The following is a 22,500-nucleotide window of genomic DNA, read 5'->3' on the forward strand; positions in this document are numbered from 1 at the left end:
TGTGGTGTGGCCGTAGGCTCTGGTTCTTGTGAGTTTTGTACTTTTAAGCATCTAGTCGGCTAGACCTTGCAGTTTTGAAAGGCAATTGAGAAATGGCTCACTTCCTGAACTTGGAGTACAAAAAAGCCTACAGCACCTGGTATTCCCAGGCGGTCTTCCATCCAGGTACTAACTAGGCCCGACACTGCTTAGCTACTGAGATCAGACGAGATCAGGCACATTCAGTGTGGTGTGGCCGTAGGCTCTGGGCCTAGTGAGTTTTGTACTATTAAGCATCTAGTCGGCTAGACCTTGCAGTTTTAAAAGGCAATTGAGAAAGGGCTCACTTCCTGAACTTGGAGCACAAAAAAGCCTACAGCACCTGGTATTCCCAGGCGGTCTCCCATCCAGGTACTAACTAGGCCTGACACTGCTTAACTTCCGAGATCAGTCGAGATCGGGTGCATTCAGTGTGGTGTGGCCGTAGGCTCTAGGAATGCTAAGAATATTACTCTTATGCATTTGCATTTAGTAAGCTAAGCCATGCAGCCACTTGCAACATGATACCACGCTCATCGCTCGATCAGGCTCGATCAGGCGAGATATATAAGACTGGTGGGCCCATTCAGGACTCCTATGTCTGGTAGGATAACTTTAATTCATCCATCCTGTGTCTGTTGCAGGGAGGTGGAGAGAACAATCAACACAATAATGGTTTTCTTTCATGCCTCTTGAAGGACTCAATATTCTCTGTACTGCATTACATGTGAAAGTCGATTTATTACCCATGAACACACTACCTGTATGCTAATTCTATGTAAAAAGGTAGCTCCAGCCCTCATGATGTTGTCCAACATTTCCGCTATAAAACGGGATACAATTATTTTGGAAACATACCAAATTTGAAAAATAATTGAGAAGTTGCGCAATTACTAATCATGGAGCACAAAAAAGCCTACAGCACCTGGTATTCCCAGGCAGTCTCCCATCCAGGTACTAACTAGGCCTGACCCTGCTTAGCTTCCGAGATTGGGCACATTCAGTGTGGTGTGGCCGTAGGCTCTGGGCCTAGTGAGTTTTGTACTTTTAAGCATCTAGTCGGCTAGACCTTGCAGTTTTAAAAGGCAATTGAGAAAGGGCTCACTTCCTGAACTTGGAGCACAAAAAAGCCTACAGCACCTGGTATTCCCAGGCGGTCTCCCATCCAGGTACTAACTAGGCCTGACACTGCTTAACTTCCGAGATCAGTCGAGATTGGGCGCATTCAGTGTGGTGTGGCCGTAGGCTCTGGGCCTAGTGAGTTTTGTACTTTTAAGCATCTAGTCGGCTAGACCTTGCAGTTTTGAAAGGCAATTGTGAAATGGCTCACTTCCTGAACTTGGAGCACAAAAAAGCCTACAGCACCTGGTATTCCCAGGTGGTCTCCCATCCAGGTACTAACTAGGCCCGACACTGCTTAGCTTCCGAGATCAGACGAGATCGGGCGCAATCAGTGTGGTGTGGCCGTAGGCTCTGGGCCTAGTGAGTTTTGTACTTTTAAGCATCTAGTCAGCTAGACCTTGCAGTTTTGAAAGGCAATTGAGAAATGGCTCACTTCCTGAACTTGGAGCACAAAAAAGCCTACAGCACCTGGTATTCCCAGGCGGTCTCCCATCCAGGTACTAACGAGGCCCGACACTGCTTAGCTTCCGAGATCAGACGAGATCGGGCGCAATCAGTGTGGTGTGGCCGTAGGCTCTGGGCCTAGTGAGTTTTGTACTTTTAAGCATCTAGTCAGCTAGACCTTGCAATTTTGAAAGGCAATTGAGAAATGGCTCACTTCCTGAACTTGGAGCACAAAAAAGCCTACAGCACCTGGTATTCCCAGGCGGTCTCCCATCCAGGTACTAACTAGGCCCGACCCTGCTTAGCTTCCGAGATCGGGCGCATTCAGTGTGGTGTGGCCGTAGGCTCTGGGCCTAGTGAGTTTTGTACTTTTAAGCATCTAGTCGGCTAGACCTTGCAGTTTTGAAAGGCAATTGTGAAATGGCTCACTTCCTGAACTTGGAGCACAAAAAAGCCTACAGCACCTGGTATTCCCAGGTGGTCTCCCATCCAGGTACTAACTAGGCCCGACACTGCTTAGCTTCCGAGATCAGACGAGATCGGGCGCATTCAGTGTGGTGTGGCCATAGGCTCTGGGCCTAGTGAGTTTTGTACTTTTAAGCATCTAGTCGGCTAGACCTTGCAGTTTTGAGAGGCAATTGAGAAATGGCTCACTTCCTGAACTTGGAGTACAAAAAAGCCTACAGCACCTGGTATTCCCAGGCGGTCTCCCATCCAGGTACTAACTAGGCCCGACACTGCTTAGCTTCTGAGATCAGACGAGATCAGGCGCATTCAGTGTGGTGTGGCCGTAGGCTCTGGGCCTAGTGAGTGTTGTACTTTTAAGCATCTAGTCGGCTAGACCTTGCAGTTTTAAAAGGCAATTGAGAAAGGGCTCACTTCCTGAACTTGGAGCACAAAAAAGCCTACAGCACCTGGTATTCCCAGGCGGTCTCCCATCCAGGTACTAACTAGGCCTGACACTGCTTAACTTCCGAGATCAGACGAGATCGGGTGCATTCAGTGTGGTGTGGCCGTAGGCTCTAGGAATGCTAAGAATATTACTCTTATGCATTTGCATTTAGTAAGCTAAGCCATGCAGCCACTTGCAACATGATACCACGCTCATCGCTCGATCAGGCTCGATCAGGCGAGATATATAAGACTGGTGGGCCCATTCAGGACTCCTATGTCTGGTAGGATAACTTTAATTCATCCATCCTGTGTCTGTTGCAGGGAGGTGGAGAGAACAATCAACACAATAATGGTTTTCTTTCATGCCTCTTGAAGGACTCAATATTCTCTGTACTGCATTACATGTGAAAGTCGATTTATTACCCATGAACACACTACCTGTATGCTAATTCTATGTAAAAAGGTAGCTCCAGCCCTCATGATGTTGTCCAACATTTCCGCTATAAAACGGGATACAATTATTTTGGAAACATACCAAATTTGAAAAATAATTGAGAAGTTGCGCAATTACTAATCATGGAGCACAAAAAAGCCTACAGCACCTGGTATTCCCAGGCAGTCTCCCATCCAGGTACTAACTAGGCCTGACCCTGCTTAGCTTCCGAGATCGGGCACATTCAGTGTGGTGTGGCCGTAGGCTCTGGGCCTAGTGAGTTTTGTACTTTTAAGCATCTAGTCGGCTAGACCTTGCAGTTTTGAAAGGCAATTGAGAAATGGCTCACTTCCTGAACTTGGAGCACAAAAAAGCCTACAGCACCTGGTATTCCCAGGTGGTCTCCCATCCAGGTACTAACTAGGCCCGACACTGCTTAGCTTCCGAGATCAGACGAGATCGGGCGCAATCAGTGTGGTGTGGCCGTAGGCTCTGGGCCTAGTGAGTTTTGTACTTTTAAGCATCTAGTCAGCTAGACCTTGCACTTTTGAAAGGCAATTGAGAAATGGCTCACTTCCTGAACTTGGAGTACAAAAAAGCCTACAGCACCTGGTATTCCCAGGCGGTCTTCCATCCAGGTACTAACTAGGCCCGACACTGCTTAGCTTCTGAGATCAGACGAGATCAGGCACATTCAGTGTGGTGTGGCCGTAGGCTCTGGGCCTAGTGAGTTTTGTACTTTTAAGCATCTAGTCGGCTAGACCTTGCAGTTTTAAAAGGCAATTGAGAAAGGGCTCACTTCCTGAACTTGGAGCACAAAAAAGCCTACAGCACCTGGTATTCCCAGGCGGTCTCCCATCCAGGTACTAACTAGGCCTGACACTGCTTAACTTCCAAGATCAGTCGAGATCGGGTGCATTCAGTGTGGTGTGGCCGTAGGCTCTAGGAATGCTAAGAATATTACTCTTATGCATTTGCATTTAGTAAGCTAAGCCATGCAGCCACTTGCAACATGATACCACGCTCATCGCTCGATCAGGCGAGATATATAAGACTGGTGGGCCCATTCAGGACTCCTATGTCTGGTAGGATAACTTTAATTCATCCATCCTGTGTCTGTTGCAGGGAGGTGGAGAGAACAATCAACACAATAATGGTTTTCTTTCATGCCTCTTGAACGACTCAATATTCTCTGTACTGCATTACATGTGAAAGTCGATTTATTACCCATGAACACACTACCTGTATGCTAATTCTATGTAAAAAGGTAGCTCCAGCCCTCATGATGTTGTCCAACATTTCCGCTATAAAACGGGATACAATTATTTTGGAAACATACCAAATTTGAAAAATAATTGAGAAGTTGCGCAATTACTAATCATGGAGCACAAAAAAGCCTACAGCACCTGGTATTCCCAGGCAGTCTCCCATCCAGGTACTAACTAGGCCTGACCCTGCTTAGCTTCCGAGATCGGGCGCATTCAGTGTGGTGTGGCCGAAGGCTCTGGGCCTAGTGAGTTTTGTACTTTTAAGCATCTAGTCGGCTAGACCTTGCAGTTTTGAAAGGCAATTGTGAAATGGCTCACTTCCTGAACTTGGAGCACAAAAAAGCCTACAGCACCTGGTATTCCCAGGCGGTCTCCCATCCAGGTACTAACGAGGCCCGACACTGCTTAGCTTCCGAGATCAGACGAGATCGGGCGCATTCAGTGTGGTGTGGCCGTAGGCTCTGGTTCTTGTGAGTTTTGTACTTTTAAGCATCTAGTCGGCTAGACCTTGCAGTTTTGAAAGGCAATTGAGAAATGGCTCACTTCCTGAACTTGGAGTACAAAAAAGCCTACAGCACCTGGTATTCCCAGGCGGTCTTCCATCCAGGTACTAACTAGGCCCGACACTGCTTAGCTTCTGAGATCAGACGAGATCAGGCACATTCAGTGTGGTGTGGCCGTAGGCTCTGGGCCTACTGAGTTTTGTACTTTTAAGCATCTAGTCGGCTAGACCTTGCAGTTTTAAAAGGCAATTGAGAAAGGGCTCACTTCCTGAACTTGGAGCACAAAAAAGCCTACAGCACCTGGTATTCCCAGGCGGTCTCCCATCCAGGTACTAACTAGGCCTGACACTGCTTAACTTCCGAGATCAGTCGAGATCGGGTGCATTCAGTGTGGTGTGGCCGTAGGCTCTAGGAATGCTAAGAATATTACTCTTATGCATTTGCATTTAGTAAGCTAAGCCATGCAGCCACTTGCAACATGATACCACGCTCATCGCTCGATCAGGCTCGATCAGGCGAGATATATAAGACTGGTGGGCCCATTCAGGACTCCTATGTCTGGTAGGATAACTTTAATTCATCCATCCTGTGTCTGTTGCAGGGAGGTGGAGAGAACAATCAACACAATAATGGTTTTCTTTCATGCCTCTTGAAGGACTCAATATTCTCTGTACTGCATTACATGTGAAAGTCGATTTATTACCCATGAACACACTACCTGTATGCTAATTCTATGTAAAAAGGTAGCTCCAGCCCTCATGATGTTGTCCAACATTTCCGCTATAAAACGGGATACAATTATTTTGGAAACATACCAAATTTGAAAAATAATTGAGAAGTTGCGCAATTACTAATCATGGAGCACAAAAAAAGCCTACAGCACCTGGTATTCCCAGGCAGTCTCCCATCCAGGTACTAACTAGGCCCGACCCTGCTTAGCTTCCGAGATCGGGGGCATTCAGTGTGGTGTGGCCGTAGGCTCTGGGCCTAGTGAGTTTGTACTTTTAAGCATCTAGTCGGCTAGACCTTGCAGTTTTGAAAGGCAATTGTGAAATGGCTCACTTCCTGAACTTGGAGCACAAAAAAGCCTACAGCACCTGGTATTCCCAGGTGGTCTCCTATCCAGGTACTAACTAGGCCCGACACTGCTTAGCTTCCGAGATCAGACGAGATCGGGCGCATTCAGTGTGGTGTGGCCGTAGGCTCTGGGCTTAGTGAGTTTTGTACTTTTAAGCATCTAGTCGGCTAGACCTTGCAGTTTTGAAAGGCAATTGAGAAATGGCTCACTTCCTGAACTTGGAGCACAAAAAAGCCTACAGCACCTGGTATTCCCAGGTGGTCTCCCATCCAGGTACTAACTAGGCCCGACACTGCTTAGCTTCCGAGATCAGACGAGATCGGGCGCAATCAGTGTGGTGTGGCCGTAGGCTCTGGGCCTAGTGAGTTTTGTACTTTTAAGCATCTAGTCAGCTAGACCTTGCAGTTTTGAAAGGCAATTGAGAAATGGCTCACTTCCTGAACTTGGAGCACAAAAAAGCCTACAGCACCTGGTATTCCCAGGCGGTCTCCCATCCAGGTACTAACGAGGCCCGACACTGCTTAGCTTCCGAGATCAGACGAGATCGGGCGCATTCAGTGTGCTGTGGCCGTAGGCTCTGGTTCTTGTGAGTTTTGTACTTTTAAGCATCTAGTCGGCTAGACCTTGCAGTTTTGAAAGGCAATTGAGAAATGGCTCACTTCCTGAACTTGGAGTACAAAAAAGCCTACAGCACCTGGTATTCCCAGGCGGTCTTCCATCCAGGTACTAACTAGGCCCGACACTGCTTAGCTTCTGAGATCAGACGAGATCAGGCACATTCAGTGTGGTGTGGCCGTAGGCTCTGGGCCTAGTGAGTTTTGTACTTTTAAGCATCTAGTCGGCTAGACCTTGCAGTTTTAAAAGGCAATTGAGAAAGGGCTCACTTCCTGAACTTGGAGCACAAAAAAGCCTACAGCACCTGGTATTCCCAGGCGGTCTCCCATCCAGGTACTAACTAGGCCTGACACTGCTTAACTTCCGAGATCAGTCGAGATCGGGTGCATTCAGTGTGGTGTGGCCGTAGGCTCTAGGAATGCTAAGAATATTACTCTTATGCATTTGCATTTAGTAAGCTAAGCCATGCAGCCACTTGCAACATGATACCACGCTCATCGCTCGATCAGGCTCGATCAGGCGAGATATATAAGACTGGTGGGCCCATTCAGGACTCCTATGTCTGGTAGGATAACTTTAATTCATCCATCCTGTGTCTGTTGCAGGGAGGTGGAGAGAACAATCAACACAATAATGGTTTTCTTTCATGCCTCTTGAAGGACTCAATATTCTCTGTACTGCATTACATGTGAAAGTCGATTTATTACCCATGAACACACTACCTGTATGCTAATTCTATGTAAAAAGGTAGCTCCAGCCCTCATGATGTTGTCCAACATTTCCGCTATAAAACGGGATACAATTATTTTGGAAACATACCAAATTTGAAAAATAATTGAGAAGTTGCGCAATTACTAATCATGGAGCACAAAAAAGCCTACAGCACCTGGTATTCCCAGGCAGTCTCCCATCCAGGTACTAACTAGGCCTGACCCTGCTTAGCTTCCGAGATCTGGCGCATTCAGTGTGGTGTGGCCGTAGGCTCTGGGCCTAGTGAGTTTTGTACTTTTAAGCATCTAGTCGGCTAGACCTTGCAGTTTTGAAAGGCAATTGTGAAATGGCTCACTTCCTGAACTTGGAGCACAAAAAAGCCTACAGCACCTGGTATTCCCAGGTGGTCTCCCATCCAGGTACTAACTAGGCCCGACACTGCTTAGCTTCCGAGATCAGACGAGATCGGGCGCAATCAGTGTGGTGTGGCCGTAGGCTCTGGGCCTAGTGAGTTTTGTACTTTTAAGCATCTAGTCAGCTAGACCTTGCAGTTTTGAAAGGCAATTGAGAAATGGCTCACTTCCTGAACTTGGAGCACAAAAGAGCCTACAGCACCTGGTATTCCCAGGCGGTCTCCCATCCAGGTACTAACGAGGCCCGACACTGCTTAGCTTCCGAGATCAGACGAGATCGGGCGCAATCAGTGTGGTGTGGCCGTAGGCTCTGGGCCTAGTGAGTTTTGTACTTTTAAGCATCTAGTCAGCTAGACCTTGCAGTTTTGAAAGGCAATTGAGAAATGGCTCACTTCCTGAACTTGGAGCACAAAAAAGCCTACAGCACCTGGTATTCCCAGGCGGTCTCCCATCCATGTACTAACGAGGCCCGACACTGCTTAGCTTCCGAGATCAGACGAGATCGGGCGCATTCAGTGTGCTGTGGCCGTAGGCTCTGGTTCTTGTGAGTTTTGTACTTTTAAGCATCTAGTCGGCTAGACCTTGCAGTTTTGAAAGGCAATTGAGAAATGGCTCACTTCCTGAACTTGGAGTACAAAAAAGCCTACAGCACCTGGTATTCCCAGGCGGTCTTCCATCCAGGTACTAACTAGGCCCGACACTGCTTAGCTTCTGAGATCAGACGAGATCAGGCACATTCAGTGTGGTGTGGCCGTAGGCTCTGGGCCTAGTGAGTTTTGTACTTTTAAGCATCTAGTCGGCTAGACCTTGCAGTTTTAAAAGGCAATTGAGAAAGGGCTCACTTCCTGAACTTGGAGCACAAAAAAGCCTACAGCACCTGGTATTCCCAGGCGGTCTCCCATCCAGGTACTAACTAGGCCTGACACTGCTTAACTTCCGAGATCAGTCGAGATCGGGTGCATTCAGTGTGGTGTGGCCGTAGGCTCTAGGAATGCTAAGAATATTACTCTTATGCATTTGCATTTAGTAAGCTAAGCCATGCAGCCACTTGCAACATGATACCACGCTCATCGCTCGATCAGGCTCGATCAGGCGAGATATATAAGACTGGTGGGCCCATTCAGGACTCCTATGTCTGGTAGGATAACTTTAATTCATCCATCCTGTGTCTGTTGCAGGGAGGTGGAGAGAACAATCAACACAATAATGGTTTTCTTTCATGCCTCTTGAAGGACTCAATATTCTCTGTACTGCATTACATGTGAAAGTCGATTTATTACCCATGAACACACTACCTGTATGCTAATTCTATGTAAAAAGGTAGCTCCAGCCCTCATGATGTTGTCCAACATTTCCGCTATAAAACGGGATACAATTATTTTGGAAACATACCAAATTTGAAAAATAATTGAGAAGTTGCGCAATTACTAATCATGGAGCACAAAAAAGCCTACAGCACCTGGTATTCCCAGGCAGTCTCCCATCCAGGTACTAACTAGGCCTGACCCTGCTTAGCTTCCGAGATCGGGCACATTCAGTGTGGTGTGGCCGTAGGCTCTGGGCCTAGTGAGTTTTGTACTTTTAAGCATCTAGTCGGCTAGACCTTGCAGTTTTAAAAGGCAATTGAGAAAGGGCTCACTTCCTGAACTTGGAGCACAAAAAAAGCCTACAGCACCTGGTATTCCCAGGCGGTCTCCCATCCAGGTACTAACTAGGCCTGACACTGCTTAACTTCCGAGATCAGTCGAGATCGGGTGCATTCAGTGTGGTGTGGCCGTAGGCTCTAGGAATGCTAAGAATATTACTCTTATGCATTTGCATTTAGTAAGCTAAGCCATGCAGCCACTTGCAACATGATACCACGCTCATCGCTCGATCAGGCTCGATCAGGCGAGATATATAAGACTGGTGGGCCCATTCAGGACTCCTATGTCTGGTAGGATAACTTTAATTCATCCATCCTGTGTCTGTTGCAGTGAGGTGGAGAGAACAATCAACACAATAATGGTTTTCTTTCATGCCTCTTGAAGGACTCAATATTCTCTGTACTGCATTACATGTGAAAGTCGATTTATTACCCATGAACACACTACCTGTATGCTAATTCTATGTAAAAAGGTAGCTCCAGCCCTCATGATGTTGTCCAACATTTCCGCTATAAAACGGGATACAATTATTTTGGAAACATACCAAATTTGAAAAATAATTGAGAAGTTGCGCAATTACTAATCATGGAGCACAAAAAAGCCTACAGCACCTGGTATTCCCAGGCAGTCTCCCATCCAGGTACTAACTAGGCCTGACCCTGCTTAGCTTCCGAGATCGGGCGCATTCAGTGTGGTGTGGCCGTAGGCTCTGGGCCTAGTGAGTTTTGTACTTTTAAGCATCTAGTCGGCTAGACCTTGCAGTTTTGAAAGGCAATTGTGAAATGGCTCACTTCCTGAACTTGGAGCACAAAAAAGCCTACAGCACCTGGTATTCCCAGGTGGTCTCCCATCCAGGTACTAACTAGGCCCGACACTGCTTAGCTTCCGAGATCAGACGAGATCGGGCGCAATCAGTGTGGTGTGGCCGTAGGCTCTGGGCCTAGTGAGTTTTGTACTTTTAAGCATCTAGTCAGCTAGACCTTGCAGTTTTGAAAGGCAATTGAGAAATGGCTCACTTCCTGAACTTGGAGCACAAAAAAGCCTACAGCACCTGGTATTCCCAGGCGGTCTCCCATCCAGGTACTAACGAGGCCCGACACTGCTTAGCTTCCGAGATCAGACGAGATCGGGCGCAATCAGTGTGGTGTGGCCGTAGGCTCTGGGCCTAGTGAGTTTTGTACTTTTAAGCATCTAGTCAGCTAGACCTTGCAATTTTGAAAGGCAATTGAGAAATGGCTCACTTCCTGAACTTGGAGCACAAAAAAGCCTACAGCACCTGGTATTCCCAGGCGGTCTCCCATCCAGGTACTAACTAGGCCCGACCCTGCTTAGCTTCCGAGATCGGGCGCATTCAGTGTGGTGTGGCCGTAGGCTCTGGGCCTAGTGAGTTTGTACTTTTAAGCATCTAGTCGGCTAGACCTTGCAGTTTTGAAAGGCAATTGTGAAATGGCTCACTTCCTGAACTTGGAGCACAAAAAAGCCTACAGCACCTGGTATTCCCAGGTGGTCTCCCATCCAGGTACTAACTAGGCCCGACACTGCTTAGCTTCCGAGATCAGACGAGATCGGGCGCATTCAGTGTGGTGTGGCCGTAGGCTCTGGGCCTAGTGAGTTTTGTACTTTTAAGCATCTAGTCGGCTAGACCTTGCAGTTTTGAAAGGCAATTGAGAAATGGCTCACTTCCTGAACTTGGAGTACAAAAAAGCCTACAGCACCTGGTATTCCCAGGCGGTCTCCCATCCAGGTACTAACTAGGCCCGACACTGCTTAGCTTCTGAGATCAGACGAGATCAGGCGCATTCAGTGTGGTGTGGCCGTAGGCTCTGGGCCTAGTGAGTGTTGTACTTTTAAGCATCTAGTCGGCTAGACCTTGCAGTTTTAAAAGGCAATTGAGAAAGGGCTCACTTCCTGAACTTGGAGCACAAAAAAGCCTACAGCACCTGGTATTCCCAGGCGGTCTCCCATCCAGGTACTAACTAGGCCTGACACTGCTTAACTTCCGAGATCAGACGAGATCGGGTGCATTCAGTGTGGTGTGGCCGTAGGCTCTAGGAATGCTAAGAATATTACTCTTATGCATTTGCATTTAGTAAGCTAAGCCATGCAGCCACTTGCAACATGATACCACGCTCATCGCTCGATCAGGCTCGATCAGGCGAGATATATAAGACTGGTGGGCCCATTCAGGACTCCTATGTCTGGTAGGATAACTTTAATTCATCCATCCTGTGTCTGTTGCAGGGAGGTGGAGAGAACAATCAACACAATAATGGTTTTCTTTCATGCCTCTTGAAGGACTCAATATTCTCTGTACTGCATTACATGTGAAAGTCGATTTATTACCCATGAACACACTACCTGTATGCTAATTCTATGTAAAAAGGTAGCTCCAGCCCTCATGATGTTGTCCAACATTTCCGCTATAAAACGGGATACAATTATTTTGGAAACATACCAAATTTGAAAAATAATTGAGAAGTTGCGCAATTACTAATCATGGAGCACAAAAAAAGCCTACAGCACCTGGTATTCCCAGGCAGTCTCCCATCCAGGTACTAACTAGGCCTGACCCTGCTTAGCTTCCGAGATCGGGCGCATTCAGTGTGGTGTGGCCGTAGGCTCTGGGCCTAGTGAGTTTGTACTTTTAAGCATCTAGTCGGCTAGACCTTGCAGTTTTGAAAGGCAATTGTGAAATGGCTCACTTCCTGAACTTGGAGCACAAAAAAGCCTACAGCACCTGGTATTCCCAGGTGGTCTCCCATCCAGGTACTAACTAGGCCCGACACTGCTTAGCTTCCGAGATCAGACGAGATCGGGCGCAATCAGTGTGGTGTGGCCGTAGGCTCTGGGCCTAGTGAGTTTTGTACTTTTAAGCATCTAGTCAGCTAGACCTTGCAGTTTTGAAAGGCAATTGAGAAATGGCTCACTTCCTGAACTTGGAGCACAAAAAAGCCTACAGCACCTGGTATTCCCAGGCGGTCTCCCATCCAGGTACTAACGAGGCCCGACACTGCTTAGCTTCCAAGATCAGACGAGATCGGGCGCATTCAGTGTGGTGTGGCCGTAGGCTCTGGTTCTTGTGAGTTTTGTACTTTTAAGCATCTAGTCGGCTAGACCTTGCAGTTTTGAAAGGCAATTGAGAAATGGCTCACTTCCTGAACTTGGAGTACAAAAAAGCCTACAGCACCTGGTATTCCCAGGCGGTCTTCCATCCAGGTACTAACTAGGCCCGACACTGCTTAGCTTCTGAGATCAGACGAGATCAGGCACATTCAGTGTGGTGTGGCCGTAGGCTCTGGGCCTAGTGAGTTTTGTACTATTAAGCATCTAGTCGGCTAGACCTTGCAGTTTTAAAAGGCAATTGAGAAAGGGCTCACTTCCTGAACTTGGAGCACAAAAAAGCCTACAGCACCTGGTATTCCCAGGCGGTCTCCCATCCAGGTACTAACTAGGCCTGACACTGCTTAACTTCCGAGATCAGTCGAGATCGGGTGCATTCAGTGTGGTGTGGCCGTAGGCTCTAGGAATGCTAAGAATATTACTCTTATGCATTTGCATTTAGTAAGCTAAGCCATGCAGCCACTTGCAACATGATACCACGCTCATCGCTCGATCAGGCTCGATCAGGCGAGATATATAAGACTGGTGGGCCCATTCAGGACTCCTATGTCTGGTAGGATAACTTTAATTCATCCATCCTGTGTCTGTTGCAGGGAGGTGGAGAGAACAATCAACACAATAATGGTTTTCTTTCATGCCTCTTGAAGGACTCAATATTCTCTGTACTGCATTACATGTGAAAGTCGATTTATTACCCATGAACACACTACCTGTATGCTAATTCTATGTAAAAAGGTAGCTCCAGCCCTCATGATGTTGTCCAACATTTCCGCTATAAAACGGGATACAATTATTTTGGAAACATACCAAATTTGAAAAATAATTGAGAAGTTGCGCAATTACTAATCATGGAGCACAAAAAAGCCTACAGCACCTGGTATTCCCAGGCAGTCTCCCATCCAGGTACTAACTAGGCCTGACCCTGCTTAGCTTCCGAGATTGGGCACATTCAGTGTGGTGTGGCCGTAGGCTCTGGGCCTAGTGAGTTTTGTACTTTTAAGCATCTAGTCGGCTAGACCTTGCAGTTTTAAAAGGCAATTGAGAAAGGGCTCACTTCCTGAACTTGGAGCACAAAAAAGCCTACAGCACCTGGTATTCCCAGGCGGTCTCCCATCCAGGTACTAACTAGGCCTGACACTGCTTAACTTCCGAGATCAGTCGAGATTGGGCGCATTCAGTGTGGTGTGGCCGTAGGCTCTGGGCCTAGTGAGTTTTGTACTTTTAAGCATCTAGTCGGCTAGACCTTGCAGTTTTGAAAGGCAATTGTGAAATGGCTCACTTCCTGAACTTGGAGCACAAAAAAGCCTACAGCACCTGGTATTCCCAGGTGGTCTCCCATCCAGGTACTAACTAGGCCCGACACTGCTTAGCTTCCAAGATCAGACGAGATCGGGCGCAATCAGTGTGGTGTGGCCGTAGGCTCTGGGCCTAGTGAGTTTTGTACTTTTAAGCATCTAGTCAGCTAGACCTTGCAGTTTTGAAAGGCAATTGAGAAATGGCTCACTTCCTGAACTTGGAGCACAAAAAAGCCTACAGCACCTGGTATTCCCAGGCGGTCTCCCATCCAGGTACTAACGAGGCCCGACACTGCTTAGCTTCCGAGATCAGACGAGATCGGGCGCAATCAGTGTGGTGTGGCCGTAGGCTCTGGGCCTAGTGAGTTTTGTACTTTTAAGCATCTAGTCAGCTAGACCTTGCAATTTTGAAAGGCAATTGAGAAATGGCTCACTTCCTGAACTTGGAGCACAAAAAAGCCTACAGCACCTGGTATTCCCAGGCGGTCTCCCATCCAGGTACTAACTAGGCCCGACCCTGCTTAGCTTCCGAGATCGGGCGCATTCAGTGTGGTGTGGCCGTAGGCTCTGGGCCTAGTGAGTTTTGTACTTTTAAGCATCTAGTCGGCTAGACCTTGCAGTTTTGAAAGGCAATTGTGAAATGGCTCACTTCCTGAACTTGGAGCACAAAAAAGCCTACAGCACCTGGTATTCCCAGGTGGTCTCCCATCCAGGTACTAACTAGGCCCGACACTGCTTAGCTTCCGAGATCAGACGAGATCGGGCGCATTCAGTGTGGTGTGGCCGTAGGCTCTGGGCCTAGTGAGTTTTGTACTTTTAAGCATCTAGTCGGCTAGACCTTGCAGTTTTGAAAGGCAATTGAGAAATGGCTCACTTCCTGAACTTGGAGTACAAAAAAGCCTACAGCACCTGGTATTCCCAGGCGGTCTCCCATCCAGGTACTAACTAGGCCCGACACTGCTTAGCTTCTGAGATCAGACGAGATCAGGCGCATTCAGTGTGGTGTGGCCGCAGGCTCTGGGCCTAGTGAGTGTTGTACTTTTAAGCATCTAGTCGGCTAGACCTTGCAGTTTTAAAAGGCAATTGAGAAAGGGCTCACTTCCTGAACTTGGAGCACAAAAAAGCCTACAGCACCTGGTATTCCCAGGCGGTCTCCCATCCAGGTACTAACTAGGCCTGACACTGCTTAACTTCCGAGATCAGACGAGATCGGGTGCATTCAGTGTGGTGTGGCCGTAGGCTCTAGGAATGCTAAGAATATTACTCTTATGCATTTGCATTTAGTAAGCTAAGCCATGCAGCCACTTGCAACATGATACCACGCTCATCGCTCGATCAGGCTCGATCAGGCGAGATATATAAGACTGGTGGGCCCATTCAGGACTCCTATGTCTGGTAGGATAACTTTAATTCATCCATCCTGTGTCTGTTGCAGGGAGGTGGAGAGAACAATCAACACAATAATGGTTTTCTTTCATGCCTCTTGAAGGACTCAATATTCTCTGTACTGCATTACATGTGAAAGTCGATTTATTACCCATGAACACACTACCTGTATGCTAATTCTATGTAAAAAGGTAGCTCCAGCCCTCATGATGTTGTCCAACATTTCCGCTATAAAACGGGATACAATTATTTTGGAAACATACCAAATTTGAAAAATAATTGAGAAGTTGCGCAATTACTAATCATGGAGCACAAAAAAGCCTACAGCACCTGGTATTCCCAGGCAGTCTCCCATCCAGGTACTAACTAGGCCTGACCCTGCTTAGCTTCCGAGATCGGGCACATTCAGTGTGGTGTGGCCGTAGGCTCTGGGCCTAGTGAGTTTTGTACTTTTAAGCATCTAGTCGGCTAGACCTTGCAGTTTTGAAAGGCAATTGAGAAATGGCTCACTTCCTGAACTTGGAGCACAAAAAAGCCTACAGCACCTGGTATTCCCAGGTGGTCTCCCATCCAGGTACTAACTAGGCCCGACACTGCTTAGCTTCCGAGATCAGACGAGATCGGGCGCAATCAGTGTGGTGTGGCCGTAGGCTCTGGGCCTAGTGAGTTTTGTACTTTTAAGCATCTAGTCAGCTAGACCTTGCACTTTTGAAAGGCAATTGAGAAATGGCTCACTTCCTGAACTTGGAGCACAAAAAAGCCTACAGCACCTGGTATTCCCAGGCGGTCTCCCATCCAGGTACTAACGAGGCCCGACACTGCTTAGCTTCCGAGATCAGACGAGATCGGGCGCATTCAGTGTGGTGTGGCCGTAGGCTCTGGTTCTTGTGAGTTTTGTACTTTTAAGCATCTAGTCGGCTAGACCTTGCAGTTTTGAAAGGCAATTGAGAAATGGCTCACTTCCTGAACTTGGAGTACAAAAAAGCCTACAGCACCTGGTATTCCCAGGCGGTCTTCCATCCAGGTACTAACTAGGCCCGACACTGCTTAGCTTCTGAGATCAGACGAGATCAGGCACATTCAGTGTGGTGTGGCCGTAGGCTCTGGGCCTAGTGAGTTTTGTACTTTTAAGCATCTAGTCGGCTAGACCTTGCAGTTTTAAAAGGCAATTGAGAAAGGGCTCACTTCCTGAACTTGGAGCACAAAAAAGCCTACAGCACCTGGTATTCCCAGGCGGTCTCCCATCCAGGTACTAACTAGGCCTGACACTGCTTAACTTCCGAGATCAGTCGAGATCGGGTGCATTGAGTGTGGTGTGGCCATAGGCTCTAGGAATGCTAAGAATATTACTCTTATGCATTTGCATTTAGTAAGCTAAGCCATGCAGCCACTTGCAACATGATACCACGCTCATCGCTCGATCAGGCGAGATATATAAGACTGGTGGGCCCATTCAGGACTCCTATGTCTGGTAGGATAACTTTAATTCATCCATCCTGTGTCTGTTGCAGGGAGGTGGAGAGAACAATCAACACAATAATGGTTTTCTTTCATGCCTCTTGAAGGACTCAATATTCTCTGTACTGCATTACATGTGAAAGTCGATTTATTACCCATGAACACACTACCTGTATGCTAATTCTATGTAAAAAGGTAGCTCCAGCCCTCATGATGTTGTCCAACATTTCCGCTATAAAACGGGATACAATTATTTTGGAAACATACCAAATTTGAAAAATAATTGAGAAGTTGCGCAATTACTAATCATGGAGCACAAAAAAGCCTACAGCACCTGGTATTCCCAGGCAGTCTCCCATCCAGGTACTAACTAGGCCTGACCCTGCTTAGCTTCCGAGATCGGGCGCATTCAGTGTGGTGTGGCCGAAGGCTCTGGGCCTAGTGAGTTTTGTACTTTTAAGCATCTAGTCGGCTAGACCTTGCAGTTTTGAAAGGCAATTGTGAAATGGCTCACTTCCTGAACTTGGAGCACAAAAAAGCCTACAGCACCTGGTATTCCCAGGCGGTCTCCCATCCAGGTACTAACGAGGCCCGACACTGCTTAGCTTCCGAGATCAGACGAGATCGGGCGCATTCAGTGTGGTGTGGCCGTAGGCTCTGGTTCTTGTGAGTTTTGTACTTTTAAGCATCTAGTCGGCTAGACCTTGCAGTTTTGAAAGGCAATTGAGAAATGGCTCACTTCCTGAACTTGGAGTACAAAAAAGCCTACAGCACCTGGTATTCCCAGGCGGTCTTCCATCCAGGTACTAACTAGGCCCGACACCGCTTAGCTTCTGAGATCAGACGAGATCAGGCACATTCAGTGTGGTGTGGCCGTAGGCTCTGGGCCTACTGAGTTTTGTACTTTTAAGCATCTAGTCGGCTAGACCTTGCAGTTTTAAAAGGCAATTGAGAAAGGGCTCACTTCCTGAACTTGGAGCACAAAAAAGCCTACAGCACCTGGTATTCCCAGGCGGTCTCCCATCCAGGTACTAACTAGGCCTGACACTGCTTAACTTCCGAGATCAGTCGAGATCGGGTGCATTCAGTGTGGTGTGGCCGTAGGCTCTAGGAATGGTAAGAATATTACTCTTATGCATTTGCATTTAGTAAGCTAAGCCATGCAGCCACTTGCAACATGATACCACGCTCATCGCTCGATCAGGCTCGATCAGGCGAGATATATAAGACTGGTGGGCCCATTCAGGACTCCTATGTCTGGTAGGATAACTTTAATTCATCCATCCTGTGTCTGTTGCAGGGAGGTGGAGAGAACAATCAACACAATAATGGTTTTCTTTCATGCCTCTTGAAGGACTCAATATTCTCTGTACTGCATTACATGTGAAAGTCGATTTATTACCCATGAACACACTACCTGTATGCTAATTCTATGTAAAAAGGTAGCTCCAGCCCTCATGATGTTGTCCAACATTTCCGCTATAAAACGGGATACAATTATTTTGGAAACATACCAAATTTGAAAAATAATTGAGAAGTTGCGCAATTACTAATCATGGAGCACAAAAAAAGCCTACAGCACCTGGTATTCCCAGGCAGTCTCCCATCCAGGTACTAACTAGGCCGGACCCTGCTTAGCTTCCGAGATCGGGGGCATTCAGTGTGGTGTGGCCGTAGGCTCTGGGCCTAGTGAGTTTGTACTTTTAAGCATCTAGTCGGCTAGACCTTGCAGTTTTGAAAGGCAATTGTGAAATGGCTCACTTCCTGAACTTGGAGCACAAAAAAGCCTACAGCACCTGGTATTCCCAGGCGGTCTTCCATCCAGGTACTAACTAGGCCCGACACTGCTTAGCTTCTGAGATCAGACGAGATCAGGCACATTCAGTGTGGTGTGGCCGTAGGCTCTGGGCCTAGTGAGTTTTGTACTTTTAAGCATCTAGTCGGCTAGACCTTGCAGTTTTAAAAGGCAATTGAGAAAGGGCTCACTTCCTGAACTTGGAGCACAAAAAAGCCTACAGCACCTGGTATTCCCAGGCGGTCTCCCATCCAGGTACTAACTAGGCCTGACACTGCTTAACTTCCGAGATCAGTCGAGATCGGGTGCATTCAGTGTGGTGTGGCCGTAGGCTCTAGGAATGCTAAGAATATTACTCTTATGCATTTGCATTTAGTAAGCTAAGCCATGCAGCCACTTGCAACATGATACCACGCTCATCGCTCGATCAGGCGAGATATATAAGACTGGTGGGCCCATTCAGGACTCCTATGTCTGGTAGGATAACTTTAATTCATCCATCCTGTGTCTGTTGCAGGGAGGTGGAGAGAACAATCAACACAATAATGGTTTTCTTTCATGCCTCTTGAAGGACTCAATATTCTCTGTACTGCATTACATGTGAAAGTCGATTTATTACCCATGAACACACTACCTGTATGCTAATTCTATGTAAAAAGGTAGCTCCAGCCCTCATGATGTTGTCCAACATTTCCGCTATAAAACGGGATACAATTATTTTGGAAACATACCAAATTTGAAAAATAATTGAGAAGTTGCGCAATTACTAATCATGGAGCACAAAAAAGCCTACAGCACCTGGTATTCCCAGGCAGTCTCCCATCCAGGTACTAACTAGGCCTGACCCTGCTTAGCTTCCGAGATCGGGCGCATTCAGTGTGGTGTGGCCGTAGGCTCTGGGCCTAGTGAGTTTTGTACTTTTAAGCATCTAGTCGGCTAGACCTTGCAGTTTTGAAAGGCAATTGTGAAATGGCTCACTTCCTGAACTTGGAGCACAAAAAAGCCTACAGCACCTGGTATTCCCAGGTGGTCTCCCATCCAGGTACTAACTAGGCCCGACACTGCTTAGCTTCCGAGATCAGACGAGATCGGGCGCAATCAGTGTGGTGTGGCCGTAGGCTCTAGGCCTAGTGAGTTTTGTACTTTTAAGCATCTAGTCAGCTAGACCTTGCAGTTTTGAAAGGCAATTGAGAAATGGCTCACTTCCTGAACTTGGAGCACAAAAAAGCCTACAGCACCTGGTATTCCCAGGCGGTCTCCCATCCAGGTACTAACGAGGCCCGACACTGCTTAGCTTCCGAGATCAGACGAGATCGGGCGCAATCAGTGTGGTGTGGCCGTAGGCTCTGGGCCTAGTGAGTTTTGTACTTTTAAGCATCTAGTCAGCTAGACCTTGCAGTTTTGAAAGGCAATTGAGAAATGGCTCACTTCCTGAACTTGGAGCACAAAAAAGCCTACAGCACCTGGTATTCCCAGGCGGTCTCCCATCCAGGTACTAACGAGGCCCGACACTGCTTAGCTTCCGAGATCAGACGAGATCGGGCGCATTCAGTGTGCTGTGGCCGTAGGCTCTGGTTCTTGTGAGTTTTGTACTTTTAAGCATCTAGTCGGCTAGACCTTGCAGTTTTGAAAGGCAATTGAGAAATGGCTCACTTCCTGAACTTGGAGTACAAAAAAGCCTACAGCACCTGGTATTCCCAGGCGGTCTTCCATCCAGGTACTAACTAGGCCCGACACTGCTTAGCTTCTGAGATCAGACGAGATCAGGCACATTCAGTGTGGTGTGGCCGTAGGCTCTGGGCCTAGTGAGTTTTGTACTTTTAAGCATCTAGTCGGCTAGACCTTGCAGTTTTAAAAGGCAATTGAGAAAGGGCTCACTTCCTGAACTTGGAGCACAAAAAAGCCTACAGCACCTGGTATTCCCAGGCGGTCTCCCATCCAGGTACTAACTAGGCCTGACACTGCTTAACTTCCGAGATCAGTCGAGATCGGGTGCATTGAGTGTGGTGTGGCCATAGGCTCTAGGAATGCTAAGAATATTACTCTTATGCATTTGCATTTAGTAAGCTAAGCCATGCAGCCACTTGCAACATGATACCACGCTCATCGCTCGATCAGGCGAGATATATAAGACTGGTGGGCCCATTCAGGACTCCTATGTCTGGTAGGATAACTTTAATTCATCCATCCTGTGTCTGTTGCAGGGAGGTGGAGAGAACAATCAACACAATAATGGTTTTCTTTCATGCCTCTTGAAGGACTCAATATTCTCTGTACTGCATTACATGTGAAAGTCGATTTATTACCCATGAACACACTACCTGTATGCTAATTCTATGTAAAAAGGTAGCTCCAGCCCTCATGATGTTGTCCAACATTTCCGCTATAAAACGGGATACAATTATTTTGGAAACATACCAAATTTGAAAAATAATTGAGAAGTTGCGCAATTACTAATCATGGAGCACAAAAAAGCCTACAGCACCTGGTATTCCCAGGCAGTCTCCCATCCAGGTACTAACTAGGCCTGACCCTGCTTAGCTTCCGAGATCGGGCGCATTCAGTGTGGTGTGGCCGAAGGCTCTGGGCCTAGTGAGTTTTGTACTTTTAAGCATCTAGTCGGCTAGACCTTGCAGTTTTGAAAGGCAATTGTGAAATGGCTCACTTCCTGAACTTGGAGCACAAAAAAGCCTACAGCACCTGGTATTCCCAGGCGGTCTCCCATCCAGGTACTAACGAGGCCCGACACTGCTTAGCTTCCGAGATCAGACGAGATCGGGCGCATTCAGTGTGGTGTGGCCGTAGGCTCTGGTTCTTGTGAGTTTTGTACTTTTAAGCATCTAGTCGGCTAGACCTTGCAGTTTTGAAAGGCAATTGAGAAATGGCTCACTTCCTGAACTTGGAGTACAAAAAAGCCTACAGCACCTGGTATTCCCAGGCGGTCTTCCATCCAGGTACTAACTAGGCCCGACACCGCTTAGCTTCTGAGATCAGACGAGATCAGGCACATTCAGTGTGGTGTGGCCGTAGGCTCTGGGCCTACTGAGTTTTGTACTTTTAAGCATCTAGTCGGCTAGACCTTGCAGTTTTAAAAGGCAATTGAGAAAGGGCTCACTTCCTGAACTTGGAGCACAAAAAAGCCTACAGCACCTGGTATTCCCAGGCGGTCTCCCATCCAGGTACTAACTAGGCCTGACACTGCTTAACTTCCGAGATCAGTCGAGATCGGGTGCATTCAGTGTGGTGTGGCCGTAGGCTCTAGGAATGGTAAGAATATTACTCTTATGCATTTGCATTTAGTAAGCTAAGCCATGCAGCCACTTGCAACATGATACCACGCTCATCGCTCGATCAGGCTCGATCAGGCGAGATATATAAGACTGGTGGGCCCATTCAGGACTCCTATGTCTGGTAGGATAACTTTAATTCATCCATCCTGTGTCTGTTGCAGGGAGGTGGAGAGAACAATCAACACAATAATGGTTTTCTTTCATGCCTCTTGAAGGACTCAATATTCTCTGTACTGCATTACATGTGAAAGTCGATTTATTACCCATGAACACACTACCTGTATGCTAATTCTATGTAAAAAGGTAGCTCCAGCCCTCATGATGTTGTCCAACATTTCCGCTATAAAACGGGATACAATTATTTTGGAAACATACCAAATTTGAAAAATAATTGAGAAGTTGCGCAATTACTAATCATGGAGCACAAAAAAAGCCTACAGCACCTGGTATTCCCAGGCAGTCTCCCATCCAGGTACTAACTAGGCCGGACCCTGCTTAGCTTCCGAGATCGGGGGCATTCAGTGTGGTGTGGCCGTAGGCTCTGGGCCTAGTGAGTTTGTACTTTTAAGCATCTAGTCGGCTAGACCTTGCAGTTTTGAAAGGCAATTGTGAAATGGCTCACTTCCTGAACTTGGAGCACAAAAAAGCCTACAGCACCTGGTATTCCCAGGTGGTCTCCTATCCAGGTACTAACTAGGCCCGACACTGCTTAGCTTCCGAGATCAGACGAGATCGGGCGCATTCAGTGTGGTGTGGCCGTAGGCTCTGGGCTTAGTGAGTTTTGTACTTTTAAGCATCTAGTCGGCTAGACCTTGCAGTTTTGAAAGGCAATTGAGAAATGGCTCACTTCCTGAACTTGGAGCACAAAAAAGCCTACAGCACCTGGTATTCCCAGGTGGTCTCCCATCCAGGTACTAACTAGGCCCGACACTGCTTAGCTTCCGAGATCACACGAGATCGGGCGCAATCAGTGTGGTGTGGCCGTAGGCTCTGGGCCTAGTGAGTTTTGTA

At 47.4% G+C, this 22,500-nt stretch overlaps 60 non-coding genes and 18 pseudogenes across 60 annotated transcripts in view; all 78 read right to left on the bottom strand.

Annotated features, from left to right (window-relative positions):
* LOC138464855 (5S ribosomal RNA) overlaps nucleotides 1-18 on the bottom strand; it is a 119-nt gene extending 101 nt beyond the window's left edge. The window contains exon 1 of the ribosomal RNA XR_011267432.1: nucleotides 1-18. This exon is cut by the window's left edge and continues 101 nt beyond it. This is a non-coding gene — a ribosomal RNA (5S ribosomal RNA).
* A 106-nt stretch (nucleotides 19-124) lies between these two features.
* On the bottom strand, nucleotides 125-243 carry LOC138454018 (5S ribosomal RNA). Its single transcript, XR_011260714.1, has one exon. It is a non-coding gene; the product is annotated as a 5S ribosomal RNA (ribosomal RNA).
* Nucleotides 244-349: 106 nt separating this feature from the next.
* On the bottom strand, nucleotides 350-468 carry LOC138464180 (5S ribosomal RNA). The gene has a single exon (XR_011266762.1). It is a non-coding gene; the product is annotated as a 5S ribosomal RNA (ribosomal RNA).
* A 463-nt stretch (nucleotides 469-931) lies between these two features.
* Nucleotides 932-1,040, bottom strand: LOC138459787 (5S ribosomal RNA; annotated as a pseudogene).
* A 106-nt stretch (nucleotides 1,041-1,146) lies between these two features.
* LOC138455352 (5S ribosomal RNA) lies at nucleotides 1,147-1,265 on the bottom strand. The gene has a single exon (XR_011261987.1). It is a non-coding gene; the product is annotated as a 5S ribosomal RNA (ribosomal RNA).
* Nucleotides 1,266-1,371: 106 nt separating this feature from the next.
* Nucleotides 1,372-1,490, bottom strand: LOC138460899 (5S ribosomal RNA). Its single transcript, XR_011263554.1, has one exon. It is a non-coding gene; the product is annotated as a 5S ribosomal RNA (ribosomal RNA).
* Nucleotides 1,491-1,596: 106 nt separating this feature from the next.
* Nucleotides 1,597-1,715, bottom strand: LOC138463029 (5S ribosomal RNA). The gene has a single exon (XR_011265615.1). It is a non-coding gene; the product is annotated as a 5S ribosomal RNA (ribosomal RNA).
* Nucleotides 1,716-1,821: 106 nt separating this feature from the next.
* LOC138456142 (5S ribosomal RNA) lies at nucleotides 1,822-1,930 on the bottom strand (annotated as a pseudogene).
* A 106-nt stretch (nucleotides 1,931-2,036) lies between these two features.
* LOC138460947 (5S ribosomal RNA) lies at nucleotides 2,037-2,155 on the bottom strand. The gene has a single exon (XR_011263598.1). It is a non-coding gene; the product is annotated as a 5S ribosomal RNA (ribosomal RNA).
* Nucleotides 2,156-2,261: 106 nt separating this feature from the next.
* LOC138457384 (5S ribosomal RNA) lies at nucleotides 2,262-2,380 on the bottom strand. The gene has a single exon (XR_011262233.1). It is a non-coding gene; the product is annotated as a 5S ribosomal RNA (ribosomal RNA).
* A 106-nt stretch (nucleotides 2,381-2,486) lies between these two features.
* Nucleotides 2,487-2,605, bottom strand: LOC138461664 (5S ribosomal RNA). The gene has a single exon (XR_011264273.1). It is a non-coding gene; the product is annotated as a 5S ribosomal RNA (ribosomal RNA).
* Nucleotides 2,606-3,068: 463 nt separating this feature from the next.
* LOC138459173 (5S ribosomal RNA) lies at nucleotides 3,069-3,177 on the bottom strand (annotated as a pseudogene).
* Nucleotides 3,178-3,283: 106 nt separating this feature from the next.
* On the bottom strand, nucleotides 3,284-3,402 carry LOC138460901 (5S ribosomal RNA). Its single transcript, XR_011263556.1, has one exon. It is a non-coding gene; the product is annotated as a 5S ribosomal RNA (ribosomal RNA).
* Nucleotides 3,403-3,508: 106 nt separating this feature from the next.
* On the bottom strand, nucleotides 3,509-3,627 carry LOC138464558 (5S ribosomal RNA). The gene has a single exon (XR_011267138.1). It is a non-coding gene; the product is annotated as a 5S ribosomal RNA (ribosomal RNA).
* Nucleotides 3,628-3,733: 106 nt separating this feature from the next.
* LOC138454560 (5S ribosomal RNA) lies at nucleotides 3,734-3,852 on the bottom strand. Its single transcript, XR_011261232.1, has one exon. It is a non-coding gene; the product is annotated as a 5S ribosomal RNA (ribosomal RNA).
* A 453-nt stretch (nucleotides 3,853-4,305) lies between these two features.
* On the bottom strand, nucleotides 4,306-4,414 carry LOC138459305 (5S ribosomal RNA; annotated as a pseudogene).
* A 106-nt stretch (nucleotides 4,415-4,520) lies between these two features.
* On the bottom strand, nucleotides 4,521-4,639 carry LOC138462408 (5S ribosomal RNA). The gene has a single exon (XR_011265006.1). It is a non-coding gene; the product is annotated as a 5S ribosomal RNA (ribosomal RNA).
* Nucleotides 4,640-4,745: 106 nt separating this feature from the next.
* LOC138464559 (5S ribosomal RNA) lies at nucleotides 4,746-4,864 on the bottom strand. The gene has a single exon (XR_011267139.1). It is a non-coding gene; the product is annotated as a 5S ribosomal RNA (ribosomal RNA).
* A 106-nt stretch (nucleotides 4,865-4,970) lies between these two features.
* Nucleotides 4,971-5,089, bottom strand: LOC138464181 (5S ribosomal RNA). Its single transcript, XR_011266763.1, has one exon. It is a non-coding gene; the product is annotated as a 5S ribosomal RNA (ribosomal RNA).
* A 464-nt stretch (nucleotides 5,090-5,553) lies between these two features.
* On the bottom strand, nucleotides 5,554-5,662 carry LOC138457602 (5S ribosomal RNA; annotated as a pseudogene).
* Nucleotides 5,663-5,767: 105 nt separating this feature from the next.
* LOC138462810 (5S ribosomal RNA) lies at nucleotides 5,768-5,886 on the bottom strand. Its single transcript, XR_011265399.1, has one exon. It is a non-coding gene; the product is annotated as a 5S ribosomal RNA (ribosomal RNA).
* Nucleotides 5,887-5,992: 106 nt separating this feature from the next.
* On the bottom strand, nucleotides 5,993-6,111 carry LOC138460902 (5S ribosomal RNA). Its single transcript, XR_011263557.1, has one exon. It is a non-coding gene; the product is annotated as a 5S ribosomal RNA (ribosomal RNA).
* Nucleotides 6,112-6,217: 106 nt separating this feature from the next.
* On the bottom strand, nucleotides 6,218-6,336 carry LOC138454214 (5S ribosomal RNA). Its single transcript, XR_011260900.1, has one exon. It is a non-coding gene; the product is annotated as a 5S ribosomal RNA (ribosomal RNA).
* A 106-nt stretch (nucleotides 6,337-6,442) lies between these two features.
* On the bottom strand, nucleotides 6,443-6,561 carry LOC138464560 (5S ribosomal RNA). The gene has a single exon (XR_011267140.1). It is a non-coding gene; the product is annotated as a 5S ribosomal RNA (ribosomal RNA).
* Nucleotides 6,562-6,667: 106 nt separating this feature from the next.
* On the bottom strand, nucleotides 6,668-6,786 carry LOC138464182 (5S ribosomal RNA). Its single transcript, XR_011266764.1, has one exon. It is a non-coding gene; the product is annotated as a 5S ribosomal RNA (ribosomal RNA).
* Nucleotides 6,787-7,249: 463 nt separating this feature from the next.
* Nucleotides 7,250-7,358, bottom strand: LOC138459457 (5S ribosomal RNA; annotated as a pseudogene).
* Nucleotides 7,359-7,464: 106 nt separating this feature from the next.
* Nucleotides 7,465-7,583, bottom strand: LOC138460903 (5S ribosomal RNA). Its single transcript, XR_011263558.1, has one exon. It is a non-coding gene; the product is annotated as a 5S ribosomal RNA (ribosomal RNA).
* Nucleotides 7,584-7,689: 106 nt separating this feature from the next.
* Nucleotides 7,690-7,808, bottom strand: LOC138463030 (5S ribosomal RNA). The gene has a single exon (XR_011265617.1). It is a non-coding gene; the product is annotated as a 5S ribosomal RNA (ribosomal RNA).
* A 106-nt stretch (nucleotides 7,809-7,914) lies between these two features.
* Nucleotides 7,915-8,033, bottom strand: LOC138455080 (5S ribosomal RNA). The gene has a single exon (XR_011261724.1). It is a non-coding gene; the product is annotated as a 5S ribosomal RNA (ribosomal RNA).
* Nucleotides 8,034-8,139: 106 nt separating this feature from the next.
* Nucleotides 8,140-8,258, bottom strand: LOC138464562 (5S ribosomal RNA). The gene has a single exon (XR_011267141.1). It is a non-coding gene; the product is annotated as a 5S ribosomal RNA (ribosomal RNA).
* Nucleotides 8,259-8,364: 106 nt separating this feature from the next.
* Nucleotides 8,365-8,483, bottom strand: LOC138464183 (5S ribosomal RNA). The gene has a single exon (XR_011266765.1). It is a non-coding gene; the product is annotated as a 5S ribosomal RNA (ribosomal RNA).
* Nucleotides 8,484-8,946: 463 nt separating this feature from the next.
* LOC138459174 (5S ribosomal RNA) lies at nucleotides 8,947-9,055 on the bottom strand (annotated as a pseudogene).
* A 107-nt stretch (nucleotides 9,056-9,162) lies between these two features.
* On the bottom strand, nucleotides 9,163-9,281 carry LOC138464184 (5S ribosomal RNA). Its single transcript, XR_011266766.1, has one exon. It is a non-coding gene; the product is annotated as a 5S ribosomal RNA (ribosomal RNA).
* A 463-nt stretch (nucleotides 9,282-9,744) lies between these two features.
* Nucleotides 9,745-9,853, bottom strand: LOC138458503 (5S ribosomal RNA; annotated as a pseudogene).
* Nucleotides 9,854-9,959: 106 nt separating this feature from the next.
* LOC138460904 (5S ribosomal RNA) lies at nucleotides 9,960-10,078 on the bottom strand. The gene has a single exon (XR_011263559.1). It is a non-coding gene; the product is annotated as a 5S ribosomal RNA (ribosomal RNA).
* Nucleotides 10,079-10,184: 106 nt separating this feature from the next.
* Nucleotides 10,185-10,303, bottom strand: LOC138463031 (5S ribosomal RNA). The gene has a single exon (XR_011265618.1). It is a non-coding gene; the product is annotated as a 5S ribosomal RNA (ribosomal RNA).
* Nucleotides 10,304-10,409: 106 nt separating this feature from the next.
* Nucleotides 10,410-10,518, bottom strand: LOC138456143 (5S ribosomal RNA; annotated as a pseudogene).
* A 105-nt stretch (nucleotides 10,519-10,623) lies between these two features.
* Nucleotides 10,624-10,742, bottom strand: LOC138461794 (5S ribosomal RNA). The gene has a single exon (XR_011264401.1). It is a non-coding gene; the product is annotated as a 5S ribosomal RNA (ribosomal RNA).
* A 106-nt stretch (nucleotides 10,743-10,848) lies between these two features.
* LOC138457396 (5S ribosomal RNA) lies at nucleotides 10,849-10,967 on the bottom strand. Its single transcript, XR_011262235.1, has one exon. It is a non-coding gene; the product is annotated as a 5S ribosomal RNA (ribosomal RNA).
* A 106-nt stretch (nucleotides 10,968-11,073) lies between these two features.
* On the bottom strand, nucleotides 11,074-11,192 carry LOC138461666 (5S ribosomal RNA). Its single transcript, XR_011264275.1, has one exon. It is a non-coding gene; the product is annotated as a 5S ribosomal RNA (ribosomal RNA).
* A 464-nt stretch (nucleotides 11,193-11,656) lies between these two features.
* On the bottom strand, nucleotides 11,657-11,765 carry LOC138458505 (5S ribosomal RNA; annotated as a pseudogene).
* Nucleotides 11,766-11,870: 105 nt separating this feature from the next.
* LOC138460905 (5S ribosomal RNA) lies at nucleotides 11,871-11,989 on the bottom strand. The gene has a single exon (XR_011263560.1). It is a non-coding gene; the product is annotated as a 5S ribosomal RNA (ribosomal RNA).
* A 106-nt stretch (nucleotides 11,990-12,095) lies between these two features.
* Nucleotides 12,096-12,214, bottom strand: LOC138464857 (5S ribosomal RNA). The gene has a single exon (XR_011267434.1). It is a non-coding gene; the product is annotated as a 5S ribosomal RNA (ribosomal RNA).
* Nucleotides 12,215-12,320: 106 nt separating this feature from the next.
* LOC138464563 (5S ribosomal RNA) lies at nucleotides 12,321-12,439 on the bottom strand. Its single transcript, XR_011267142.1, has one exon. It is a non-coding gene; the product is annotated as a 5S ribosomal RNA (ribosomal RNA).
* A 106-nt stretch (nucleotides 12,440-12,545) lies between these two features.
* LOC138464187 (5S ribosomal RNA) lies at nucleotides 12,546-12,664 on the bottom strand. The gene has a single exon (XR_011266768.1). It is a non-coding gene; the product is annotated as a 5S ribosomal RNA (ribosomal RNA).
* Nucleotides 12,665-13,127: 463 nt separating this feature from the next.
* On the bottom strand, nucleotides 13,128-13,236 carry LOC138459788 (5S ribosomal RNA; annotated as a pseudogene).
* A 106-nt stretch (nucleotides 13,237-13,342) lies between these two features.
* LOC138455353 (5S ribosomal RNA) lies at nucleotides 13,343-13,461 on the bottom strand. The gene has a single exon (XR_011261988.1). It is a non-coding gene; the product is annotated as a 5S ribosomal RNA (ribosomal RNA).
* A 106-nt stretch (nucleotides 13,462-13,567) lies between these two features.
* On the bottom strand, nucleotides 13,568-13,686 carry LOC138463234 (5S ribosomal RNA). The gene has a single exon (XR_011265821.1). It is a non-coding gene; the product is annotated as a 5S ribosomal RNA (ribosomal RNA).
* A 106-nt stretch (nucleotides 13,687-13,792) lies between these two features.
* Nucleotides 13,793-13,911, bottom strand: LOC138463033 (5S ribosomal RNA). Its single transcript, XR_011265620.1, has one exon. It is a non-coding gene; the product is annotated as a 5S ribosomal RNA (ribosomal RNA).
* A 106-nt stretch (nucleotides 13,912-14,017) lies between these two features.
* Nucleotides 14,018-14,126, bottom strand: LOC138456145 (5S ribosomal RNA; annotated as a pseudogene).
* A 106-nt stretch (nucleotides 14,127-14,232) lies between these two features.
* On the bottom strand, nucleotides 14,233-14,351 carry LOC138461806 (5S ribosomal RNA). Its single transcript, XR_011264413.1, has one exon. It is a non-coding gene; the product is annotated as a 5S ribosomal RNA (ribosomal RNA).
* Nucleotides 14,352-14,457: 106 nt separating this feature from the next.
* On the bottom strand, nucleotides 14,458-14,576 carry LOC138461852 (5S ribosomal RNA). The gene has a single exon (XR_011264458.1). It is a non-coding gene; the product is annotated as a 5S ribosomal RNA (ribosomal RNA).
* A 106-nt stretch (nucleotides 14,577-14,682) lies between these two features.
* LOC138461667 (5S ribosomal RNA) lies at nucleotides 14,683-14,801 on the bottom strand. The gene has a single exon (XR_011264276.1). It is a non-coding gene; the product is annotated as a 5S ribosomal RNA (ribosomal RNA).
* A 463-nt stretch (nucleotides 14,802-15,264) lies between these two features.
* On the bottom strand, nucleotides 15,265-15,373 carry LOC138459175 (5S ribosomal RNA; annotated as a pseudogene).
* A 106-nt stretch (nucleotides 15,374-15,479) lies between these two features.
* On the bottom strand, nucleotides 15,480-15,598 carry LOC138460906 (5S ribosomal RNA). The gene has a single exon (XR_011263561.1). It is a non-coding gene; the product is annotated as a 5S ribosomal RNA (ribosomal RNA).
* A 106-nt stretch (nucleotides 15,599-15,704) lies between these two features.
* LOC138462409 (5S ribosomal RNA) lies at nucleotides 15,705-15,823 on the bottom strand. The gene has a single exon (XR_011265007.1). It is a non-coding gene; the product is annotated as a 5S ribosomal RNA (ribosomal RNA).
* Nucleotides 15,824-15,929: 106 nt separating this feature from the next.
* LOC138464564 (5S ribosomal RNA) lies at nucleotides 15,930-16,048 on the bottom strand. The gene has a single exon (XR_011267143.1). It is a non-coding gene; the product is annotated as a 5S ribosomal RNA (ribosomal RNA).
* Nucleotides 16,049-16,154: 106 nt separating this feature from the next.
* On the bottom strand, nucleotides 16,155-16,273 carry LOC138455045 (5S ribosomal RNA). The gene has a single exon (XR_011261691.1). It is a non-coding gene; the product is annotated as a 5S ribosomal RNA (ribosomal RNA).
* A 453-nt stretch (nucleotides 16,274-16,726) lies between these two features.
* LOC138459306 (5S ribosomal RNA) lies at nucleotides 16,727-16,835 on the bottom strand (annotated as a pseudogene).
* Nucleotides 16,836-16,941: 106 nt separating this feature from the next.
* On the bottom strand, nucleotides 16,942-17,060 carry LOC138462410 (5S ribosomal RNA). Its single transcript, XR_011265008.1, has one exon. It is a non-coding gene; the product is annotated as a 5S ribosomal RNA (ribosomal RNA).
* A 106-nt stretch (nucleotides 17,061-17,166) lies between these two features.
* On the bottom strand, nucleotides 17,167-17,285 carry LOC138465226 (5S ribosomal RNA). Its single transcript, XR_011267800.1, has one exon. It is a non-coding gene; the product is annotated as a 5S ribosomal RNA (ribosomal RNA).
* A 106-nt stretch (nucleotides 17,286-17,391) lies between these two features.
* Nucleotides 17,392-17,510, bottom strand: LOC138464188 (5S ribosomal RNA). The gene has a single exon (XR_011266769.1). It is a non-coding gene; the product is annotated as a 5S ribosomal RNA (ribosomal RNA).
* Nucleotides 17,511-17,974: 464 nt separating this feature from the next.
* On the bottom strand, nucleotides 17,975-18,083 carry LOC138459321 (5S ribosomal RNA; annotated as a pseudogene).
* A 105-nt stretch (nucleotides 18,084-18,188) lies between these two features.
* On the bottom strand, nucleotides 18,189-18,307 carry LOC138464565 (5S ribosomal RNA). Its single transcript, XR_011267144.1, has one exon. It is a non-coding gene; the product is annotated as a 5S ribosomal RNA (ribosomal RNA).
* A 106-nt stretch (nucleotides 18,308-18,413) lies between these two features.
* On the bottom strand, nucleotides 18,414-18,532 carry LOC138464189 (5S ribosomal RNA). The gene has a single exon (XR_011266770.1). It is a non-coding gene; the product is annotated as a 5S ribosomal RNA (ribosomal RNA).
* A 453-nt stretch (nucleotides 18,533-18,985) lies between these two features.
* On the bottom strand, nucleotides 18,986-19,094 carry LOC138458507 (5S ribosomal RNA; annotated as a pseudogene).
* Nucleotides 19,095-19,200: 106 nt separating this feature from the next.
* LOC138460907 (5S ribosomal RNA) lies at nucleotides 19,201-19,319 on the bottom strand. Its single transcript, XR_011263562.1, has one exon. It is a non-coding gene; the product is annotated as a 5S ribosomal RNA (ribosomal RNA).
* Nucleotides 19,320-19,425: 106 nt separating this feature from the next.
* LOC138463034 (5S ribosomal RNA) lies at nucleotides 19,426-19,544 on the bottom strand. Its single transcript, XR_011265621.1, has one exon. It is a non-coding gene; the product is annotated as a 5S ribosomal RNA (ribosomal RNA).
* Nucleotides 19,545-19,650: 106 nt separating this feature from the next.
* Nucleotides 19,651-19,769, bottom strand: LOC138454215 (5S ribosomal RNA). Its single transcript, XR_011260901.1, has one exon. It is a non-coding gene; the product is annotated as a 5S ribosomal RNA (ribosomal RNA).
* A 106-nt stretch (nucleotides 19,770-19,875) lies between these two features.
* Nucleotides 19,876-19,994, bottom strand: LOC138464567 (5S ribosomal RNA). The gene has a single exon (XR_011267147.1). It is a non-coding gene; the product is annotated as a 5S ribosomal RNA (ribosomal RNA).
* A 106-nt stretch (nucleotides 19,995-20,100) lies between these two features.
* On the bottom strand, nucleotides 20,101-20,219 carry LOC138455046 (5S ribosomal RNA). The gene has a single exon (XR_011261692.1). It is a non-coding gene; the product is annotated as a 5S ribosomal RNA (ribosomal RNA).
* A 453-nt stretch (nucleotides 20,220-20,672) lies between these two features.
* On the bottom strand, nucleotides 20,673-20,781 carry LOC138459309 (5S ribosomal RNA; annotated as a pseudogene).
* A 106-nt stretch (nucleotides 20,782-20,887) lies between these two features.
* LOC138462411 (5S ribosomal RNA) lies at nucleotides 20,888-21,006 on the bottom strand. Its single transcript, XR_011265009.1, has one exon. It is a non-coding gene; the product is annotated as a 5S ribosomal RNA (ribosomal RNA).
* A 106-nt stretch (nucleotides 21,007-21,112) lies between these two features.
* On the bottom strand, nucleotides 21,113-21,231 carry LOC138465227 (5S ribosomal RNA). Its single transcript, XR_011267801.1, has one exon. It is a non-coding gene; the product is annotated as a 5S ribosomal RNA (ribosomal RNA).
* Nucleotides 21,232-21,337: 106 nt separating this feature from the next.
* Nucleotides 21,338-21,456, bottom strand: LOC138464190 (5S ribosomal RNA). Its single transcript, XR_011266772.1, has one exon. It is a non-coding gene; the product is annotated as a 5S ribosomal RNA (ribosomal RNA).
* A 464-nt stretch (nucleotides 21,457-21,920) lies between these two features.
* Nucleotides 21,921-22,029, bottom strand: LOC138459322 (5S ribosomal RNA; annotated as a pseudogene).
* A 105-nt stretch (nucleotides 22,030-22,134) lies between these two features.
* On the bottom strand, nucleotides 22,135-22,253 carry LOC138462812 (5S ribosomal RNA). The gene has a single exon (XR_011265401.1). It is a non-coding gene; the product is annotated as a 5S ribosomal RNA (ribosomal RNA).
* Nucleotides 22,254-22,359: 106 nt separating this feature from the next.
* Nucleotides 22,360-22,478, bottom strand: LOC138462832 (5S ribosomal RNA). The gene has a single exon (XR_011265421.1). It is a non-coding gene; the product is annotated as a 5S ribosomal RNA (ribosomal RNA).
* Between the last annotated feature and the right edge of the window lie 22 nt (nucleotides 22,479-22,500).

This window comes from Ambystoma mexicanum, chromosome 4p (genome assembly GCF_040938575.1).
Source record: "Ambystoma mexicanum isolate Mex_15411 chromosome 4p, UKY_AmexF1_1, whole genome shotgun sequence".
Lineage (NCBI taxonomy): Eukaryota > Metazoa > Chordata > Amphibia > Caudata > Ambystomatidae > Ambystoma > Ambystoma mexicanum.